This window comes from Leucopleurus acutus, assembly GCF_964270905.1.
Source record: "Leucopleurus acutus genome assembly, chromosome: 9".
Classification (NCBI taxonomy): domain Eukaryota; kingdom Metazoa; phylum Chordata; class Mammalia; order Artiodactyla; family Delphinidae; genus Leucopleurus; species Leucopleurus acutus.
This window is the reverse complement of record NC_139144.1, coordinates 143,336-166,715: the sequence shown is the minus strand read 5'-3', so window position 1 is coordinate 166,715 and position 23,380 is coordinate 143,336.

Here is a 23,380-nt window from a genome sequence, read left to right as displayed (position 1 = left end):
TTGGTTTCCTCAGCACTCGCACACGTTCACGAACACCGTTCTGGCACATGCCACATGGCGCGAAGGTCTTACGCATTGCCCTATTCGGAGCTGCGCTCAGAGTAACCCTCGTCTTCGCATTCCATCCAGGACCTCCTGACTGAAGTCACCGTGCCTCCTAGAGGACGGCGGCTTGGGTTCTTACTGCAATTCAACTCCTCTTCCTTCTGTGTCAGTGCAGGCAGCCCCAGGCCCAGAGGAGCAGCTACGGCGTTCCTTGGTGGAGACAGTTCGCCGGATGCGGGACTCCCTACTTCGATGAGTTGATTCAGGGAAGGAAACACAGGGTAACCAGTGTCTCTTGGGACTCGTTAGAAACCACAGGGATGTACGCTGAGTGTGCCCATGAAAACGGGGCCTGCTGGAACTAGTCCTGCTTTCCCACTTTGAGGGCGGCATTCATGCCTGCCTTGAAGCTGCATGACATTCCCGGCACCCGACAGTCCAGCGAGCCCTGGAAGAATGCTTCGGGGAAAATTATGAGTTTGCTCTCCCTAAACCAGGGGCTTCCGTGGCCGCGGTGGCGGTCCGCATGACAGGCTCTAGAGCTAAAGGGAACCTCAACATGAGGACTCGCTTCCAGGTTAGGCCCTGAGTAGCCGTGCAGAAAGGGAGCCATGCAGCTGTTTCCAGGAGTTCTTAGTCACTTACGTGCTTTATTTGAAAGGAAGTACACGTCCGGGGAATCCTAGGCCCCACGGGTGTGCCTCATTTTCCCTCCAAGGTCACTGAGTGCCTCCAGACAACTGTGGGCCAGCTGAGCAACGTCGAGGTCCAGGGGTTGAGACCTCGGAGGACCTCTGTGTGTGCCGCGTGCTGGGCAACAACACACTGCGCATTCCTCGAGGAGCGGTTCACCTCCAGAGCCCTCGAGCACCCTGAGGACAACATGGCTGGTGAGTACGAAGTGCCCAGGAAGACTCTGTCATGGCCCTTGTGTGAGCTGCCATGAGAGAACGCTGTGCATGGAACACTGCGAGGCCCGTCCTCGTACCTGAAGTCACTCTGCTCGAGGAGAAAGTCAGCATCTTAGCATGCTGTGTCGCTACCGACACACCCAGCATGAACCCATGCCTGGAAGTAAGGCCCTGCTTTGCCGTGCAGAAGCGGAGGCGTGGTGCAGTTTCCAGGAGGCGGTGGCCTCTGCTCTGCATACCTTTAACGGCAGCACAGCTTTCTGGACACCTGGGAGGCTAGCCGGGGCACCCTGTTCCCGGCAGGAACACTGAGTATCCCCAGGTGCACCTGGGTCTGCTAAGCAACAGCCAGGCCCGTAGCCCTTTAGAGCCCCTCTGTGCACGCCGAGCGTAGGGAAACACACTGCCCTCTCTTTTGGAGCAGCTTGGTTTCCTCAGCACTCGCACACGTTCACGAACACCGTTCTGGCACATGCCACATGGCGCGAAGGTCTTACGCATGGCCCTATTCGGAGCTGCGCTCAGAGTAACCCTCGTCTTCGCATTCCATCCAGGACCTCCTGACTGAAGTCACCGTGCCTCCTAGAGGACGGCGGCTTGGGTTCTTACTGCAATTCACCTCCTCTTCCTTCTGTGTCAGTGCAGGCAGCCCCAGGCCCAGAGGAGCAGCTACGGCGTTCCTTGGTGGAGACAGTTCGCCGGATGCGGGACTCCCTACTTCGATGAGTTGATTCAGGGAAGGAAACACAGGGTAACCGGTGTCTCTTGGGACTCGTTAGAAACCACAGGGATGTACGCTGAGTGTGCCCATGAAAACGGGGCCTGCTGGAACTAGTCCTGCTTTCCCACTTTGAGGGCGGCATTCATGCCTGCCTTGAAGCTACATGACATTCCCGGCACCCGACAGTCCGGTGAGCCCTGGAAGAATGCTTCGGGGAAAATTATGAGTTTGCTCTCCCTAAACCAGGGGCTTCCGTGGCCGCGGTGGCGGTCCGCATGACAGGCTCTAGAGCTAAAGGGAACCTCAACATGAGGACTCGCTTCCAGGTTAGGCCCTGAGTAGCCGTGCAGAAAGGGAGCCATGCAGCTGTTTCCAGGAGTTCTTAGTCACTTACGTGCTTTATTTGAAAGGAAGTACACGTCCGGGGAATCCTAGGCCCCACGGGTGTGCCTCATTTTCCCTCCAAGGTCACTGAGTGCCTCCAGACAACTGTGGGCCAGCTGAGCAACGTCGAGGTCCAGGGGTTGAGACCTCGGAGGACCTCTGTGTGTGCCGCGTGCTGGGCAACAACACACTGCGCATTCCTCGAGGAGCGGTTCACCTCCAGAGCCCTCGAGCACCCTGAGGACAACATGGCTGGTGAGTACGAAGTGCCCAGGAAGACTCTGTCATGGCCCTTGTGTGAGCTGCCATGAGAGAACGCTGTGCATGGAACACTGCGAGGCCCGTCCTCGTACCTGAAGTCACTCTGCTCGAGGAGAAAGTCAGCATCTTAGCATGCTGTGTCGCTACCGACACACCCAGCATGAACCCATGCCTGGAAGTAAGGCCCTGCTTTGCCGTGCAGAAGCGGAGGCGTGGTGCAGTTTCCAGGAGGCGGTGGCCTCTGCTCTGCATACCTTTAACGGCAGCACAGCTTTCTGGACACCTGGGAGGCTAGCCGGGGCACCCTGTTCCCGGCAGGAACACTGAGTATCCCCAGGTGCACCTGGGTCTGCTAAGCAACAGCCAGGCCCGTAGCCCTTTAGAGCCCCTCTGTGCACGCCGAGCGTAGGGAAACACACTGCCCTCTCTTTTGGAGCAGCTTGGTTTCCTCAGCACTCGCACACGTTCACGAACACCGTTCTGGCACATGCCACATGGCGCGAAGGTCTTACGCATGGCCCTATTCGGAGCTGCGCTCAGAGTAACCCTCGTCTTCGCATTCCATCCAGGACCTCCTGACTGAAGTCACCGTGCCTCCTAGAGGACGGCGGCTTGGGTTCTTACTGCAATTCAACTCCTCTTCCTTCTGTGTCAGTGCAGGCAGCCCCAGGCCCAGAGGAGCAGCTACGGCGTTCCTTGGTGGAGACAGTTCGCTGGATGCGGGACTCCCTACTTCGATGAGTTGATTCAGGGAAGGAAACACAGGGTAACCGGTGTCTCTTGGGACTCGTTAGAAACCACAGGGATGTACGCTGAGTGTGCCCATGAAAACGGGGCCTGCTGGAACTAGTCCTGCTTTCCCACTTTGAGGGCGGCATTCATGCCTGCCTTGAAGCTACATGACATTCCCGGCACCCGACAGTCCGGTGAGCCCTGGAAGAATGCTTCGGGGAAAATTATGAGTTTGCTCTCCCTAAACCAGGGGCTTCCGTGGCCGCGGTGGCGGTCCGCATGACAGGCTCTAGAGCTAAAGGGAACCTCAACATGAGAACTCGCTTCCAGGTTAGGCCCTGAGTAGCCGTGCAGAAAGGGAGCCATGCAGCTGTTTCCAGGAGTTCTTAGTCACTTACGTGCTTTATTTTAAAGGAAGTACACGTCCGGGGAATCCTAGGCCCCTCGGGTGTGCCTCATTTTCCCTCCAAGGTCACTGAGTGCCTCCAGACAACTGTGGGCCAGCTGAGCAACGTCGAGGTCCAGGGGTTGAGACCTCGGAGGACCTCTGTGTGTGCCGCGTGCTGGGCAACAACACACTGCGCATTCCTCGAGGAGCGGTTCACCTCCAGAGCCCTCGAGCACCCTGAGGACAACATGGCTGGTGAGTACGAAGTGCCCAGGAAGACTCTGTCATGGCCCTTGTGTGAGCTGCCATGAGAGAACGCTGTGCATGGAACACTGCGAGGCCCGTCCTCGTACCTGAAGTCACTCTGCTCGAGGAGAAAGTCAGCATCTTAGCATGCTGTGTCGCTACCGACACACCCAGCATGAACCCATGCCTGGAAGTAAGGCCCTGCTTTGCCGTGCAGAAGCGGAGGCGTGGTGCAGTTTCCAGGAGGCGGTGGCCTCTGCTCTGCATACCTTTAACGGCAGCACAGCTTTCTGGACACCTGGGAGGCTAGCCGGGGCACCCTGTTCCCGGCAGGAACACTGAGTATCCCCAGGTGCACCTGGGTCTGCTAAGCAACAGCCAGGCCCGTAGCCCTTTAGAGCCCCTCTGTGCACGCCGAGCGTAGGGAAACACACTGCCCTCTCTTTTGGAGCAGCTTGGTTTCCTCAGCACTCGCACACGTTCACGAACACCGTTCTGGCACATGCCACATGGCGCGAAGGTCTTACGCATTGCCCTATTCGGAGCTGCGCTCAGAGTAACCCTCGTCTTCGCATTCCATCCAGGACCTCCTGACTGAAGTCACCGTGCCTCCTAGAGGACGGCAGCTTGGGTTCTTACTGCAATTCAACTCCTCTTCCTTCTGTGTCAGTGCAGGCAGCCCCAGGCCCAGGGGAGCAGCTACGGCGTTCGTTGGTGGAGACAGTTCGCTGGATGTGGGACTCCCTACTTCGATGAGTTGATTCAGGGAAGGAAACACAGGGTAACCGGTGTCTCTTGGGACTCGTTAGAAACCACAGGGATGTACGCTGAGTGTGCCCATGAAAACGGGGCCTGCTGGAACTAGTCCTGCTTTCCCACTTTGAGGGCGGCATTCATGCCTGCCTTGAAGCTACATGACATTCCCGGCACCCGACAGTCCGGTGAGCCCTGGAAGAATGCTTCGGGGAAAATTATGAGTTTGCTCTCCCTAAACCAGGGGCATCCGTGGCCGCGGTGGCGGTCCGCATGACAGGCTCTAGAGCTAAAGGGAACCTCAACATGAGAACTCGCTTCCAGGTTAGGCCCTGAGTAGCCGTGCAGAAAGGGAGCCATGCAGCTGTTTCCAGGAGTTCTTAGTCACTTACGTGCTTTATTTTAAAGGAAGTACACGTCTGGGGAATCCTAGGCCCCACGGGTGTGCCTCATTTTCCCTCCAAGGTCACTGAGTGCCTCCAGACAACTGTGGGCCAGCTGAGCAACGTCGAGGTCCAGGGGTTGAGACCTCGGAGGACCTCTGTGTGTGCCGCGTGCTGGGCAACAACACACTGCGCATTCCTCGAGGAGCGGTTCACCTCCAGAGCCCTCGAGCACCCTGAGGACAACATGGCTGGTGAGTACGAAGTGCCCAGGAAGACTCTGTCATGGCCCTTGTGTGAGCTGCCATGAGAGAACGCTGTGCATGGAACACTGCGAGGCCCGTCCTCGTACCTGAAGTCACTCTGCTCGAGGAGAAAGTCAGCATCTTAGCATGCTGTGTCGCTACCGACACACCCAGCATGAACCCATGCCTGGAAGTAAGGCCCTGCTTTGCCGTGCAGAAGCGGAGGCGTGGTGCAGTTTCCAGGAGGCGGTGGCCTCTGCTCTGCATACCTTTAACGGCAGCACAGCTTTCTGGACACCTGGGAGGCTAGCCGGGGCACCCTGTTCCCGGCAGGAACACTGAGTATCCCCAGGTGCACCTGGGTCTGCTAAGCAACAGCCAGGCCCGTAGCCCTTTAGAGCCCCTCTGTGCACGCCGAGCGTAGGGAAACACACTGCCCTCTCTTTTGGAGCAGCTTGGTTTCCTCAGCACTCGCACACGTTCACGAACACCGTTCTGGCACATGCCACATGGCGCGAAGGTCTTACGCATTGCCCTATTCGGAGCTGCGCTCAGAGTAACCCTCGTCTTCGCATTCCATCCAGGACCTCCTGACTGAAGTCACCGTGCCTCCTAGAGGATGGCGGCTTGGGTTCTTACTGCAATTCAACTCCTCTTCCTTCTGTGTCAGTGCAGGCAGCCCCAGGCCCAGAGGAGCAGCTACGGCGTTCCTTGGTGGAGACAGTTCGCTGGATGCGGGACTCCCTACTTCGATGAGTTGATTCAGGGAAGGAAACACAGGGTAACCGGTGTCTCTTGGGACTCGTTAGAAACCACAGGGATGTACGCTGAGTGTGCCCATGAAAACGGGGCCTGCTGGAACTAGTCCTGCTTTCCCACTTTGAGGGCGGCATTCATGCCTGCCTTGAAGCTACATGACATTCCCGGCACCCGACAGTCCGGTGAGCCCTGGAAGAATGCTTCGGGGAAAATTATGAGTTTGCTCTCCCTAAACCAGGGGCTTCCGTGGCCGCGGTGGCGGTCCGCATGACAGGCTCTAGAGCTAAAGGGAACCTCAACATGAGGACTCGCTTCCAGGTTAGGCCCTGAGTAGCCGTGCAGAAAGGGAGCCATGCAGCTGTTTCCAGGAGTTCTTAGTCACTTACGTGCTTTATTTTAAAGGAAGTACACGTCCGGGGAATCCTAGGCCCCACGGGTGTGCCTCATTTTCCCTCCAAGGTCACTGAGTGCCTCCAGACAACTGTGGGCCAGCTGAGCAACGTCGAGGTCCATGGGTTGAGACCTCGGAGGACCTCTGTGTGTGCCGCGTGCTGGGCAACAACACACTGCGCATTCCTCGAGGAGCGGTTCACCTCCAGAGCCCTCGAGCACCCTGAGGACAACATGGCTGGTGAGTACGAAGTGCCCAGGAAGACTCTGTCATGGCCCTTGTGTGAGCTGCCATGAGAGAACGCTGTGCATGGAACACTGCGAGGCCCGTCCTCGTACCTGAAGTCACTCTGCTCGAGGAGAAAGTCAGCATCTTAGCATGCTGTGTCGCTACCGACACACCCAGCATGAACCCATGCCTGGAAGTAAGGCCCTGCTTTGCCGTGCAGAAGCGGAGGCGTGGTGCAGTTTCCAGGAGGCGGTGGCCTCTGCTCTGCATACCTTTAACAGCAGCACAGCTTTCTGGACACCTGGGAGGCTAGCCGGGGCACCCTGTTCCCGGCAGGAACACTGAGTATCCCCAGGTGCACCTGGGTCTGCTAAGCAACAGCCAGGCCCGTAGCCCTTTAGAGCCCCTCTGTGCACGCCGAGCGTAGGGAAACACACTGCCCTCTCTTTTGGAGCAGCTTGGTTTCCTCAGCACTCGCACACGTTCACGAACACCGTTCTGGCACATGCCACATGGCGCGAAGGTCTTACGCATTGCCCTATTCGGAGCTGCGCTCAGAGTAACCCTCGTCTTCGCATTCCATCCAGGACCTCCTGACTGAAATCACCGTGCCTCCTATAGGACGGCGGCTTGGGTTCTTACTGAAATTCAAGTCCTCTTCCTTCTGTGTCAGTGCAGGCAGCCCCAGGCCCAGGGGAGCAGCTACGGCGTTCCTTGGTGGAGACAGTTCGCTGGATGCGGGACTCCCTACTTCGATGAGTTGATTCAGGGAAGGAAACACAGGGTAACCGGTGTCTCTTGGGACCCGTTAGAAACCACAGGGATGTACGCTGAGTGTGCCCATGAAAACGGGGCCTGCTGGAACTAGTCCTGCTTTCCCACTTTGAGGGCGGCATTCATGCCTGCCTTGAAGCTACATGACATTCCCGGCACCCGACAGTCCAGTGAGCCCTGGAAGAATGCTTCGGGGAAAATTATGAGTTTGCTCTCCCTAAACCAGGGGCTTCCGTGGCCGCGGTGGCGGTCCGCATGACAGGCTCTAGAGCTAAAGGGAACCTCAACATGAGGACTCGCTTCCAGGTTAGGCCCTGAGTAGCCGTGCAGAAAGGGAGCCATGCAGCTGTTTCCAGGAGTTCTTAGTCACTTACGTGCTTTATTTGAAAGGAAGTACACGTCCGGGGAATCCTAGGCCCCACGGGTGTGCCTCATTTTCCCTCCAAGATCACTGAGTGCCTCCAGACAACTGTGGGCCAGCTGAGCAACGTCGAGGTCCAGGGGTTGAGACCTCGGAGGACCTCTGTGTGTGCCGCGTGCTGGGCAACAACACACTGCGCATTCCTCGAGGAGCGGTTCACCTCCAGAGCCCTCGAGCACCCTGAGGACAACATGGCTGGTGAGTACGAAGTGCCCAGGAAGACTCTGTCATGGCCCTTGTGTGAGCTGCCATGAGAGAACGCTGTGCATGGAACACTGCGAGGCCCGTCCTCGTACCTGAAGTCACTCTGCTCGAGGAGAAAGTCAGCATCTTAGCATGCTGTGTCGCTACCGACACACCCAGCATGAACCCATGCCTGGAAGTAAGGCCCTGCTTTGCCGTGCAGAAGCGGAGGCGTGGTGCAGTTTCCAGGAGGCGGTGGCCTCTGCTCTGCATACCTTTAACGGCAGCACAGCTTTCTGGACACCTGGGAGGCTAGCCGGGGCACCCTGTTCCCGGCAGGAACACTGAGTATCCCCAGGTGCACCTGGGTCTGCTAAGCAACAGCCAGGCCCGTAGCCCTTTAGAGCCCCTCTGTGCACGCCGAGCGTAGGGAAACACACTGCCCTCTCTTTTGGAGCAGCTTGGTTTCCTCAGCACTCGCACACGTTCACGAACACCGTTCTGGCACATGCCACATGGCGCGAAGGTCTTACGCATTGCCCTATTCGGAGCTGCACTCAGAGTAACCCTCGTCTTCGCATTCCATCCAGGACCTCCTGACTGAAGTCACCGTGCCTCCTAGAGGACGGCAGCTTGGGTTCTTACTGCAATTCAACTCCTCTTCCTTCTGTGTCAGTGCAGGCAGCCCCAGGCCCAGGGGAGCAGCTACGGCGTTCGTTGGTGGAGACAGTTCGCTGGATGTGGGACTCCCTACTTCGATGAGTTGATTCAGGGAAGGAAACACAGGGTAACCGGTGTCTCTTGGGACTCGTTAGAAACCACAGGGATGTACGCTGAGTGTGCCCATGAAAACGGGGCCTGCTGGAACTAGTCCTGCTTTCCCACTTTGAGGGCGGCATTCATGCCTGCCTTGAAGCTACATGACATTCCCGGCACCCGACAGTCCGGTGAGCCCTGGAAGAATGCTTCGGGGAAAATTATGAGTTTGCTCTCCCTAAACCAGGGGCTTCCGTGGCCGCGGTGGCGGTCCGCATGACAGGCTCTAGAGCTAAAGGGAACCTCAACATGAGAACTCGCTTCCAGGTTAGGCCCTGAGTAGCCGTGCAGAAAGGGAGCCATGCAGCTGTTTCCAGGAGTTCTTAGTCACTTACGTGCTTTATTTTAAAGGAAGTACACGTCTGGGGAATCCTAGGCCCCACGGGTGTGCCTCATTTTCCCTCCAAGGTCACTGAGTGCCTCCAGACAACTGTGGGCCAGCTGAGCAACGTCGAGGTCCAGGGGTTGAGACCTCGGAGGACCTCTGTGTGTGCCGCGTGCTGGGCAACAACACACTGCGCATTCCTCGAGGAGCGGTTCACCTCCAGAGCCCTCGAGCACCCTGAGGACAACATGGCTGGTGAGTACGAAGTGCCCAGGAAGACTCTGTCATGGCCCTTGTGTGAGCTGCCATGAGAGAACGCTGTGCATGGAACACTGCGAGGCCCGTCCTCGTACCTGAAGTCACTCTGCTCGAGGAGAAAGTCAGCATCTTAGCATGCTGTGTCGCTACCGACACACCCAGCATGAACCCATGCCTGGAAGTAAGGCCCTGCTTTGCCGTGCAGAAGCGGAGGCGTGGTGCAGTTTCCAGGAGGCGGTGGCCTCTGCTCTGCATACCTTTAACGGCAGCACAGCTTTCTGGACACCTGGGAGGCTAGCCGGGGCACCCTGTTCCTGGCAGGAACACTGAGTATCCCCAGGTGCACCTGGGTCTGCTAAGCAACAGCCAGGCCCGTAGCCCTTTAGAGCCCCTCTGTGCACGCCGAGCGTAGGGAAACACACTGCCCTCTCTTTTGGAGCAGCTTGGTTTCCTCAGCACTCGCACACGTTCACGAACACCGTTCTGGCACATGCCACATGGCGCGAAGGTCTTACGCATTGCCCTATTCGGAGCTGCGCTCAGAGTAACCCTCGTCTTCGCATTCCATCCAGGACCTCCTGACTGAAATCACCGTGCCTCCTAGAGGACGGCGGCTTGGGTTCTTACTGAAATTCAAGTCCTCTTCCTTCTGTGTCAGTGCAGGCAGCCCCAGGCCCAGGGGAGCAGCTACGGCGTTCCTTGGTGGAGACAGTTCGCTGGATGCGGGACTCCCTACTTCGATGAGTTGATTCAGGGAAGGAAACACAGGGTAACCGGTGTCTCTTGGGACCCGTTAGAAACCACAGGGATGTACGCTGAGTGTGCCCATGAAAACGGGGCCTGCTGGAACTAGTCCTGCTTTCCCACTTTGAGGGCGGCATTCATGCCTGCCTTGAAGCTACATGACATTCCCGGCACCCGACAGTCCGGTGAGCCCTGGAAGAATGCTTCGGGGAAAATTATGAGTTTGCTCTCCCTAAACCAGGGGCTTCCGTGGCCGCGGTGGCGGTCCGCATGACAGGCTCTAGAGCTAAAGGGAACCTCAACATGAGGACTCGCTTCCAGGTTAGGCCCTGAGTAGCCGTGCAGAAAGGGAGCCATGCAGCTGTTTCCAGGAGTTCTTAGTCACTTACGTGCTTTATTTGAAAGGAAGTACACGTCCGGGGAATCCTAGGCCCCACGGGTGTGCCTCATTTTCCGTCCAAGGTCACTGAGTGCCTCCAGACAACTGTGGGCCAGCTGAGCAACGTCGAGGTCCAGGGGTTGAGACCTCGGAGGACCTCTGTGTGTGCCGCGTGCTGGGCAACAACACACTGTGCATTCCTCGAGGAGCGGTTCACCTCCAGAGCCCTCGAGCACCCTGAGGACAACATGGCTGGCGAGTACGAAGTGCCCAGGAAGACTCTGTCATGGCCCTTGTGTGAGCTGCCATGAGAGAACGCTGTGCATGGAACACTGCGAGGCCCGTCCTCGTACCTGAAGTCACTCTGCTCGAGGAGAAAGTCAGCATCTTAGCATGCTGTGTCGCTACCGACACACCCAGCATGAACCCATGCCTGGAAGTAAGGCCCTGCTTTGCCGTGCAGAAGCGGAGGCGTGGTGCAGTTTCCAGGAGGCGGTGGCCTCTGCTCTGCATACCTTTAACGGCAGCACAGCTTTCTGGACACCTGGGAGGCTAGCCGGGGCACCCTGTTCCCGGCAGGAACACTGAGTATCCCCAGGTGCACCTGGGTCTGCTAAGCAACAGCCAGGCCCGTAGCCCTTTAGAGCCCCTCTGTGCACGCCGAGCGTAGGGAAACACACTGCCCTCTCTTTTGGAGCAGCTTGGTTTCCTCAGCACTCGCACACGTTCACGAACACCGTTCTGGCACATGCCACATGGCGCGAAGGTCTTACGCATTGCCCTATTCGGAGCTGCGCTCAGAGTAACCCTCGTCTTCGCATTCCATCCAGGACCTCCTGACTGAAGTCACCGTGCCTCCTAGAGGACGGCGGCTTGGGTTCTTACTGCAATTCAACTCCTCTTCCTTCTGTGTCAGTGCAGGCAGCCCCAGGCCCAGAGGAGCAGCTACGGCGTTCCTTGGTGGAGACAGTTCGCTGGATGCGGGACTCCCTACTTCGATGAGTTGATTCAGGGAAGGAAACACAGGGTAACCGGTGTCTCTTGGGACTCGTTAGAAACCACAGGGATGTACGCTGAGTGTGCCCATGAAAACGGGGCCTGCTGGAACTAGTCCTGCTTTCCCACTTTGAGGGCGGCATTCATGCCTGCCTTGAAGCTACATGACATTCCCGGCACCCGACAGTCCGGTGAGCCCTGGAAGAATGCTTCGGGGAAAATTATGAGTTTGCTCTCCCTAAACCAGGGGCTTCCGTGGCCGCGGTGGCGGTCCGCATGACAGGCTCTAGAGCTAAAGGGAACCTCAACATGAGAACTCGCTTCCAGGTTAGGCCCTGAGTAGCCGTGCAGAAAGGGAGCCATGCAGCTGTTTCCAGGAGTTCTTAGTCACTTACGTGCTTTATTTGAAAGGAAGTACACGTCCGGGGAATCCTAGGCCCCACGGGTGTGCCTCATTTTCCCTCCAAGGTCACTGAGTGCCTCCAGACAACTGTGGGCCAGCTGAGCAACGTTGAGGTCCAGGGGTTGAGACCTCGGAGGACCTCTGTGTGTGCCGCGTGCTGGGCAACAACACACTGCGCATTCCTCGAGGAGCGGTTCACCTCCAGAGCCCTCGAGCACCCTGAGGACAACATGGCTGGTGAGTACGAAGTGCCCAGGAAGACTCTGTCATGGCCCTTGTGTGAGCTGCCATGAGAGAACGCTGTGCATGGAACACTGCGAGGCCCGTCCTCGTACCTGAAGTCACTCTGCTCGAGGAGAAAGTCAGCATCTTAGCATGCTGTGTCGCTACCGACACACCCAGCATGAACCCATGCCTGGAAGTAAGGCCCTGCTTTGCCGTGCAGAAGCGGAGGCGTGGTGCAGTTTCCAGGAGGCGGTGGCCTCTGCTCTGCATACCTTTAACGGCAGCACAGCTTTCTGGACACCTGGGAGGCTAGCCGGGGCACCCTGTTCCCGGCAGGAACACTGAGTATCCCCAGGTGCACCTGGGTCTGCTAAGCAACAGCCAGGCCCGTAGCCCTTTAGAGCCCCTCTGTGCACGCCGAGCGTAGGGAAACACACTGCCCTCTCTTTTGGAGCAGCTTGGTTTCCTCAGCACTCGCACACGTTCACGAACACCGTTCTGGCACATGCCACATGGCGCGAAGGTCTTACGCATTGCCCTAGTCGGAGCTGCGCTCAGAGTAACCCTCGTCTTCGCATTCCATCCAGGACCTCCTGACTGAAGTCACCGTGCCTCCTAGAGGACGGCGGCTTGGGTTCTTACTGCAATTCAAGTCCTCTTCCTTCTGTGTCAGTGCAGGCAGCCCCAGGCCCAGGGGTGCAGCTACGGCGTTCCTTGGTGGAGACAGTTCGCTGGATGCGGGACTCCCTACTTCGATGAGTTGATTCAGGGAAGGAAACACAGGGTAACCAGTGTCTCTTGGGACTCGTTAGAAACCACAGGGATGTACGCTGAGTGTGCCCATGAAAACGGGGCCTGCTGGAACTAGTCCTGCTTTCCCACTTTGAGGGCGGCATTCATGCCTGCCTTGAAGCTACATGACATTCCCGGCACCCGACAGTCCGGTGAGCCCTGGAAGAATGCTTCGGGGAAAATTATGAGTTTGCTCTCCCTAAACCAGGGGCTTCCGTGGCCGCGGTGGCGGTCCGCATGACAGGCTCTAGAGCTAAAGGGAACCTCAACATGAGAACTCGCTTCCAGGTTAGGCCCTGAGTAGCCGTGCAGAAAGGGAGCCATGCAGCTGTTTCCAGGAGTTCTTAGTCACTTACGTGCTTTATTTGAAAGGAAGTACACGTCCGGGGAATCCTAGGCCCCACGGGTGTGCCTCATTTTCCCTCCAAGGTCACTGAGTGCCTCCAGACAACTGTGGGCCAGCTGAGCAACGTCGAGGTCCAGGGGTTGAGACCTCGGAGGACCTCTGTGTGTGCCGCGTGCTGGGCAACAACACACTGCGCATTCCTCGAGGAGCGGTTCACCTCCAGAGCCCTCGAGCACCCTGAGGACAACATGGCTGGTGAGTACGAAGTGCCCAGGAAGACTCTGTCATGGCCCTTGTGTGAGCTGCCATGAGAGAACGCTGTGCATGGAACACTGCGAGGCCCGTCCTCGTACCTGAAGTCACTCTGCTCGAGGAGAAAGTCAGCATCTTAGCATGCTGTGTCGCTACCGACACACCCAGCATGAACCCATGCCTGGAAGTAAGGCCCTGCTTTGCCGTGCAGAAGCGGAGGCGTGGTGCAGTTTCCAGGAGGCGGTGGCCTCTGCTCTGCATACCTTTAACGGCAGCACAGCTTTCTGGACACCTGGGAGGCTAGCCGGGGCACCCTGTTCCCGGCAGGAACACTGAGTATCCCCAGGTGCACCTGGGTCTGCTAAGCAACAGCCAGGCCCGTAGCCCTTTAGAGCCCCTCTGTGCACGCCGAGCGTAGGGAAACACACTGCCCTCTCTTTTGGAGCAGCTTGGTTTCCTCAGCACTCGCACACGTTCACGAACACCGTTCTGGCACATGCCACATGGCGCGAAGGTCTTACGCATGGCCCTATTCGGAGCTGCGCTCAGAGTAACCCTCGTCTTCGCATTCCATCCAGGACCTCCTGACTGAAGTCACCGTGCCTCCTAGAGGACGGCGGCTTGGGTTCTTACTGCAATTCAACTCCTCTTCCTTCTGTGTCAGTGCAGGCAGCCCCAGGCCCAGAGGAGCAGCTACGGCGTTCCTTGGTGGAGACAGTTCGCTGGATGCGGGACTCCCTACTTCGATGAGTTGATTCAGGGAAGGAAACACAGGGTAACCGGTGTCTCTTGGGACTCGTTAGAAACCACAGGGATGTACGCTGAGTGTGCCCATGAAAACGGGGCCTGCTGGAACTAGTCCTGCTTTCCCACTTTGAGGGCGGCATTCATGCCTGCCTTGAAGCTACATGACATTCCCGGCACCCGACAGTCCGGTGAGCCCTGGAAGAATGCTTCGGGGAAAATTATGAGTTTGCTCTCCCTAAACCAGGGGCTTCCGTGGCCGCGGTGGCGGTCCGCATGACAGGCTCTAGAGCTAAAGGGAACCTCAACATGAGAACTCGCTTCCAGGTTAGGCCCTGAGTAGCCGTGCAGAAAGGGAGCCATGCAGCTGTTTCCAGGAGTTCTTAGTCACTTACGAGCTTTATTTTAAAGGAAGTACATGTCCGGGGAATCCTAGGCCCCACGGGTGTGCCTCATTTTCCCTCCAAGGTCACTGAGTGCCTCCAGACAACTGTGGGCCAGCTGAGCAACGTCGAGGTCCAGGGGTTGAGACCTCGGAGGACCTCTGTGTGTGCCGCGTGCTGGGCAACAACACACTGCGCATTCCTCGAGGAGCGGTTCACCTCCAGAGCCCTCGAGCACCCTGAGGACAACATGGCTGGTGAGTACGAAGTGCCCAGGAAGACTCTGTCATGGCCCTTGTGTGAGCTGCCATGAGAGAACGCTGTGCATGGAACACTGCGAGGCCCGTCCTCGTACCTGAAGTCACTCTGCTCGAGGAGAAAGTCAGCATCTTAGCATGCTGTGTCGCTACCGACACACCCAGCATGAACCCATGCCTGGAAGTAAGGCCCTGCTTTGCCGTGCAGAAGCGGAGGCATGGTGCAGTTTCCAGGAGGCGGTGGCCTCTGCTCTGCATACCTTTAACGGCAGCACAGCTTTCTGGACACCTGGGAGGCTAGCCGGGGCACCCTGTTCCCGGCAGGAACACTGAGTATCCCCAGGTGCACCTGGGTCTGCTAAGCAACAGCCAGGCCCGTAGCCCTTTAGAGCCCCTCTGTGCACGCCGAGCGTAGGGAAACACACTGCCCTCTCTTTTGGAGCAGCTTGGTTTCCTCAGCACTCGCACACGTTCACGAACACCGTTCTGGCACATGCCACATGGCGCGAAGGTCTTACGCATGGCCCTATTCGGAGCTGCGCTCAGAGTAACCCTCGTCTTCGCATTCCATCCAGGACCTCCTGACTGAAGTCACCGTGCCTCCTAGAGGACGGCGGCTTGGGTTCTTACTGCAATTCAACTCCTCTTCCTTCTGTGTCAGTGCAGGCAGCCCCAGGCCCAGAGGAGCAGCTACGGCGTTCCTTGGTGGAGACAGTTCGCTGGATGCGGGACTCCCTACTTCGATGAGTTGATTCAGGGAAGGAAACACAGGGTAACCGGTGTCTCTTGGGACTCGTTAGAAACCACAGGGATGTACGCTGAGTGTGCCCATGAAAACGGGGCCTGCTGGAACTAGTCCTGCTTTCCCACTTTGAGGGCGGCATTCATGCCTGCCTTGAAGCTACATGACATTCCCGGCACCCGACAGTCCGGTGAGCCCTGGAAGAATGCTTCGGGGAAAATTATGAGTTTGCTCTCCCTAAACCAGGGGCTTCCGTGGCCGCGGTGGCGGTCCGCATGACAGGCTCTAGAGCTAAAGGGAACCTCAACATGAGAACTCGCTTCCAGGTTAGGCCCTGAGTAGCCGTGCAGAAAGGGAGCCATGCAGCTGTTTCCAGGAGTTCTTAGTCACTTACGAGCTTTATTTTAAAGGAAGTACATGTCCGGGGAATCCTAGGCCCCACGGGTGTGCCTCATTTTCCCTCCAAGGTCACTGAGTGCCTCCAGACAACTGTGGGCCAGCTGAGCAACGTCGAGGTCCAGGGGTTGAGACCTCGGAGGACCTCTGTGTGTGCCGCGTGCTGGGCAACAACACACTGCGCATTCCTCGAGGAGCGGTTCACCTCCAGAGCCCTCGAGCACCCTGAGGACAACATGGCTGGTGAGTACGAAGTGCCCAGGAAGACTCTGTCATGGCCCTTGTGTGAGCTGCCATGAGAGAACGCTGTGCATGGAACACTGCGAGGCCCGTCCTCGTACCTGAAGTCACTCTGCTCGAGGAGAAAGTCAGCATCTTAGCATGCTGTGTCGCTACCGACACACCCAGCATGAACCCATGCCTGGAAGTAAGGCCCTGCTTTGCCGTGCAGAAGCGGAGGCATGGTGCAGTTTCCAGGAGGCGGTGGCCTCTGCTCTGCATACCTTTAACGGCAGCACAGCTTTCTGGACACCTGGGAGGCTAGCCGGGGCACCCTGTTCCCGGCAGGAACACTGAGTATCCCCAGGTGCACCTGGGTCTGCTAAGCAACAGCCAGGCCCGTAGCCCTTTAGAGCCCCTCTGTGCACGCCGAGCGTAGGGAAACACACTGCCCTCTCTTTTGGAGCAGCTTGGTTTCCTCAGCACTCGCACACGTTCACGAACACCGTTCTGGCACATGCCACATGGCGCGAAGGTCTTACGCATTGCCCTATTCGGAGCTGCGCTCAGAGTAACCCTCGTCTTCGCATTCCATCCAGGACCTCCTGACTGAAGTCACCGTGCCTCCTAGAGGACGGCGGCTTGGGTTCTTACTGCAATTCAACTCCTCTTCCTTCTGTGTCAGTGCAGGCAGCCCCAGGCCCAGAGGAGCAGCTACGGCGTTCCTTGGTGGAGACAGTTCGCTGGATGCGGGACTCCCTACTTCGATGAGTTGATTCAGGGAAGGAAACACAGGGTAACCGGTGTCTCTTGGGACTCGTTAGAAACCACAGGGATGTACGCTGAGTGTGCCCATGAAAACGGGGCCTGCTGGAACTAGTCCTGCTTTCCCATTTTGAGGGCGGCATTCATGCCTGCCTTGAAGCTACATGACATTCCCGGCACCCGACAGTCCGGTGAGCCCTGGAAGAATGCTTCGGGGAAAATTATGAGTTTGCTCTCCCTAAACCAGGGGCTTCCGTGGCCGCGGTGGCGGTCCGCATGACAGGCTCTAGAGCTAAAGGGAACCTCAACATGAGGACTCGCTTCCAGGTTAGGCCCTGAGTAGCCGTGCAGAAAGGGAGCCATGCAGCTGTTTCCAGGAGTTCTTAGTCACTTACGTGCTTTATTTTAAAGGAAGTACACGTCCGGGGAATCCTAGGCCCCACGGGTGTGCCTCATTTTCCCTCCAAGGTCACTGAGTGCCTCCAGACAACTGTGGGCCAGCTGAGCAACGTCGAGGTCCAGGGGTTGAGACCTCGGAGGACCTCTGTGTGTGCCGCGTGCTGGGCAACAACACACTGCGCATTCCTCGAGGAGCGGTTCACCTCCAGAGCCCTCGAGCACCCTGAGGACAACATGGCTGGCGAGTACGAAGTGCCCAGGAAGACTCTGTCATGGCCCTTGTGTGAGCTGCCATGAGAGAACGCTGTGCATGGAACACTGCGAGGCCCGTCCTCATACCTGAAGTCACTCTGCTCGAGGAGAAAGTCAGCATCTTAGCATGCTGTGTCGCTACCGACACACCCAGCATGAACCCATGCCTGGAAGTAAGGCCCTGCTTTGCCGTGCAGAAGCGGAGGCGTGGTGCAGTTTCCAGGAGGCGGTGGCCTCTGCTCTGCATACCTTTAACGGCAGCACAGCTTTCTGGACACCTGGGAGGCTAGCCGGGGCACCCTGTTCCCGGCAGGAACACTGAGTATCCCCAGGTGCACCTGGGTCTGCTAAGCAACAGCCAGGCCCGTAGCCCTTTAGAGCCCCTCTGTGCACGCCGAGCGTAGGGAAACACACTGCCCTCTCTTTTGGAGCAGCTTGGTTTCCTCAGCACTCGCACACGTTCACGAACACCGTTCTGGCACATGCCACATGGCGCGAAGGTCTTACGCATGGCCCTATTCGGAGCTGCGCTCAGAGTAACCCTCGTCTTCGCATTCCATCCAGGACCTCCTGACTGAAGTCACCGTGCCTCCTAGAGGACGGCGGCTTGGGTTCTTACTGCAATTCAACTCCTCTTCCTTCTGTGTCAGTGCAGGCAGCCCCAGGCCCAGGGGAGCAGCTACGGCGTTCGTTGGTGGAGACAGTTCGCTGGATGCGGGACTCCCTACTTCGATGAGTTGATTCAGGGAAGGAAACACAGGGTAACCGGTGTCTCTTGGAACTCGTTAGAAACCACAGGGATGTACGCTGAGTGTGCCCATGAAAACGGGGCCTGCTGGAACTAGTCCTGCTTTCCCACTTTGAGGGCGGCATTCATGCCTGCCTTGAAGCTACATGACATTCCCGGCACCCGACAGTCCGGTGAGCCCTGGAAGAATGCTTCGGGGAAAATTATGAGTTTGCTCTCCCTAAACCAGGGGCTTCCGTGGCCGCGGTGGCGGTCCGCATGACAGGCTCTAGAGCTAAAGGGAACCTCAACATGAGAACTCGCTTCCAGGTTAGGCCCTGAGTAGCCGTGCAGAAAGGGAGCCATGCAGCTGTTTCCAGGAGTTCTTAGTCACTTACGTGCTTTATTTGAAAGGAAGTACACGTCTGGGGAATCCTAGGCCCCACGCGTGTGCCTCATTTTCCCTCCAAGGTCACTGAGTGCCTCCAGACAACTGTGGGCCAGCTGAGCAACGTCGAGGTCCAGGGGTTGAGACCTCGGAGGACCTCTGTGTGTGCCGCGTGCTGGGCAACAACACACTGCGCATTCCTCGAGGAGCGGTTCACCTCCAGAGCCCTCGAGCACCCTGAGGACAACATGGCTGGTGAGTACGAAGTGCCCAGGAAGACTCTGTCATGGCCCTTGTGTGAGCTGCCATGAGAGAACGCTGTGCATGGAACACTGCGAGGCCCGTCCTCGTACCTGAAGTCACTCTGCTCGAGGAGAAAGTCAGCATCTTAGCATGCTGTGTCGCTACCGACACACCCAGCATGAACCCATGCCTGGAAGTAAGGCCCTGCTTTGCCGTGCAGAAGCGGAGGCGTGGTGCAGTTTCCAGGAGGCGGTGGCCTCTGCTCTGCATACCTTTAACGGCAGCACAGCTTTCTGGACACCTGGGAGGCTAGCCGGGGCACCCTGTTCCCGGCAGGAACACTGAGTATCCCCAGGTGCACCTGGGTCTGCTAAGCAACAGCCAGGCCCGTAGCCCTTTAGAGCCCCTCTGTGCACGCCGAGCGTAGGGAAACACACTGCCCTCTCTTTTGGAGCAGCTTGGTTTCCTCAGCACTCGCACACGTTCACGAACACCGTTCTGGCACATGCCACATGGCGCGAAGGTCTTACGCATTGCCCTATTCAGAGCTGCGCTCAGAGTAACCCTCGTCTTCGCATTCCATCCAGGACCTCCTGACTGAAGTCACCGTGCCTCCTAGAGGACGGCGGCTTGGGTTCTTACTGCAATTCAACTCCTCTTCCTTCTGTGTCAGTGCAGGCAGCCCCAGGCCCAGGGGAGCAGCTACGGCGTTCCTTGGTGGAGACAGTTCGCTGGATGCGGGACTCCCTACTTCGATGAGTTGATTCAGGGAAGGAAACACAGGGTAACCGGTGTCTCTTGGGACTCGTTAGAAACCACAGGGATGTACGCTGAGTGTGCCCATGAAAACGGGGCCTGCTGGAACTAGTCCTGCTTTCCCACTTTGAGGGCGGCATTCATGCCTGCCTTGAAGCTACATGACATTCCCGGCACCCGACAGTCCGGTGAGCCCTGGAAGAATGCTTCGGGGAAAATTATGAGTTTGCTCTCCCTAAACCAGGGGCTTCCGTGGCCGCGGTGGCGGTCCGCATGACAGGCTCTAGAGCTAAAGGGAACCTCAACATGAGAACTCGCTTCCAGGTTAGGCCCTGAGTAGCCGTGCAGAAAGGGAGCCATGCAGCTGTTTCCAGGAGTTCTTAGTCACTTACGTGCTTTATTTGAAAGGAAGTACACGTCCGGGGAATCCTAGGCCCCACGGGTGTGCCTCATTTTCCCTCCAAGATCACTGAGTGCCTCCAGACAACTGTGGGCCAGCTGAGCAACGTCGAGGTCCAGGGGTTGAGACCTCGGAGGACCTCTGTGTGTGCCGCGTGCTGGGCAACAACACACTGCGCATTCCTCGAGGAGCGGTTCACCTCCAGAGCCCTCGAGCACCCTGAGGACAACATGGCTGGTGAGTACGAAGTGCCCAGGAAGACTCTGTCATGGCCCTTGTGTGAGCTGCCATGAGAGAACGCTGTGCATGGAACACTGCGAGGCCCGTCCTCGTACCTGAAGTCACTCTGCTCGAGGAGAAAGTCAGCATCTTAGCATGCTGTGTCGCTACCGACACACCCAGCATGAACCCATGCCTGGAAGTAAGGCCCTGCTTTGCCGTGCAGAAGCGGAGGCGTGGTGCAGTTTCCAGGAGGCGGTGGCCTCTGCTCTGCATACCTTTAACGGCAGCACAGCTTTCTGGACACCTGGGAGGCTAGCCGGGGCACCCTGTTCCCGGCAGGAACACTGAGTATCCCCAGGTGCACCTGGGTCTGCTAAGCAACAGCCAGGCCCGTAGCCCTTTAGAGCCCCTCTGTGCACGCCGAGCGTAGGGAAACACACTGCCCTCTCTTTTGGAGCAGCTTGGTTTCCTCAGCACTCGCACACGTTCACGAACACCGTTCTGGCACATGCCACATGGCGCGAAGGTCTTACGCATTGCCCTATTCGGAGCTGCGCTCAGAGTAACCCTCGTCTTCGCATTCCATCCAGGACCTCCTGACTGAAGTCACCGTGCCTCCTAGAGGACGGCGGCTTGGGTTCTTACTGCAATTCAACTCCTCTTCCTTCTGTGTCAGTGCAGGCAGCCCCAGGCCCAGAGGAGCAGCTACGGCGTTCCTTGGTGGAGACAGTTCGCTGGATGCGGGACTCCCTACTTCGATGAGTTGATTCAGGGAAGGAAACACAGGGTAACCGGTGTCTCTTGGGACTCGTTAGAAACCACAGGGATGTACGCTGAGTGTGCCCATGAAAACGGGGCCTGCTGGAACTAGTCCTGCTTTCCCACTTTGAGGGAGGCATTCATGCCTGCCTTGAAGCTACATGACATTCCCGGCACCCGACAGTCCGGTGAGCCCTGGAAGAATGCTTCGGGGAAAATTATGAGTTTGCTCTCCCTAAACCAGGGGCTTCCGTGGCCGCGGTGGCGGTCCGCATGACAGGCTCTAGAGCTAAAGGGAACCTCAACATGAGGACTCGCTTCCAGGTTAGGCCCTGAGTAGCCGTGCAGAAAGGGAGCCATGCAGCTGTTTCCAGGAGTTCTTAGTCACTTATGTGCTTTATTTGAAAGGAAGTACACGTCCGGGGAATCCTAGGCCCCACGGGTGTGCCTCATTTTCCGTCCAAGGTCACTGAGTGCCTCCAGACAACTGTGGGCCAGCTGAGCAACGTCGAGGTCCAGGGGTTGAGACCTCGGAGGACCTCTGTGTGTGTCACGTGCTGGGCAACAACACACTGCGCATTCCTCGAGGAGCGGTTCACCTCCAGAGCCCTCGAGCACCCTGAGGACAACATGGCTGGCGAGTACGAAGTGCCCAGGAAGACTCTGTCATGGCCCTTGTGTGAGCTGCCATGAGAGAACGCTGTGCATGGAACACTGCGAGGCCCGTCCTCGTACCTGAAGTCACTCTGCTCGAGGAGAAAGTCAGCATCTTAGCATGCTGTGTCGCTACCGACACACCCAGCATGAACCCATGCCTGGAAGTAAGGCCCTGCTTTGCCGTGCAGAAGCGGAGGCGTGGTGCAGTTTCCAGGAGGCGGTGGCCTCTGCTCTGCATACCTTTAACGGCAGCACAGCTTTCTGGACACCTGGGAGGCTAGCCGGGGCACCCTGTTCCCGGCAGGAACACTGAGTATCCCCAGGTGCACCTGGGTCTGCTAAGCAACAGCCAGGCCCGTAGCCCTTTAGAGCCCCTCTGTGCACGCCGAGCGTAGGGAAACACACTGCCCTCTCTTTTGGAGCAGCTTGGTTTCCTCAGCACTCGCACACGTTCACGAACACCGTTCTGGCACATGCCACATGGCGCGAAGGTCTTACGCATGGCCCTATTCGGAGCTGCGCTCAGAGTAACCCTCGTCTTCGCATTCCATCCAGGACCTCCTGACTGAAGTCACCGTGCCTCCTAGAGGACGGCGGCTTGGGTTCTTACTGCAATTCAACTCCTCTTCCTTCTGTGTCAGTGCAGGCAGCCCCAGGCCCAGGGGAGCAGCTACGGCGTTCCTTGGTGGAGACAGTTCGCTGGATGCGGGACTCCCTACTTCGATGAGTTGATTCAGGGAAGGAAACACAGGGTAACCGGTGTCTCTTGGGACTCGTTAGAAACCACAGGGATGTACGCTGAGTGTGCCCATGAAAACGGGGCCTGCTGGAACTAGTCCTGCTTTCCCACTTTGAGGGCGGCATTCATGCCTGCCTTGAAGCTACATGACATTCCCGGCACCCGACAGTCCGGTGAGCCCTGGAAGAATGCTTCGGGGAAAATTATGAGTTTGCTCTCCCTAAACCAGGGGCTTCCGTGGCCGCGGTGGCGGTCCGCATGACAGGCTCTAGAGCTAAAGGGAACCTCAACATGAGAACTCGCTTCCAGGTTAGGCCCTGAGTAGCCGTGCAGAAAGGGAGCCATGCAGCTGTTTCCAGGAGTTCTTAGTCACTTACGTGCTTTATTTTAAAGGAAGTACACGTCCGGGGAATCCTAGGCCCCACGGGTGTGCCTCATTTTCCCTCCAAGGTCACTGAGTGCCTCCAGACAACTGTGGGCCAGCTGAGCAACGTCGAGGTCCAGGGGTTGAGACCTCGGAGGACCTCTGTGTGTGCCGCGTGCTGGGCAACAACACACTGCGCATTCCTCGAGGAGCGGTTCACCTCCAGAGCCCTCGAGCACCCTGAGGACAACATGGCTGGCGAGTACGAAGTGCCCAGGAAGACTCTGTCATGGCCCTTGTGTGAGCTGCCATGAGAGAACGCTGTGCATGGAACACTGCGAGGCCCGTCCTCGTACCTGAAGTCACTCTGCTCGAGGAGAAAGTCAGCATCTTAGCATGCTGTGTCGCTACCGACACACCCAGCATGAACCCATGCCTGGAAGTAAGGCCCTGCTTTGCCGTGCAGAAGCGGAGGCGTGGTGCAGTTTCCAGGAGGCGGTGGCCTCTGCTCTGCATACCTTTAACGGCAGCACAGCTTTCTGGACACCTGGGAGGCTAGCCGGGGCACCCTGTTCCCGGCAGGAACACTGAGTATCCCCAGGTGCAC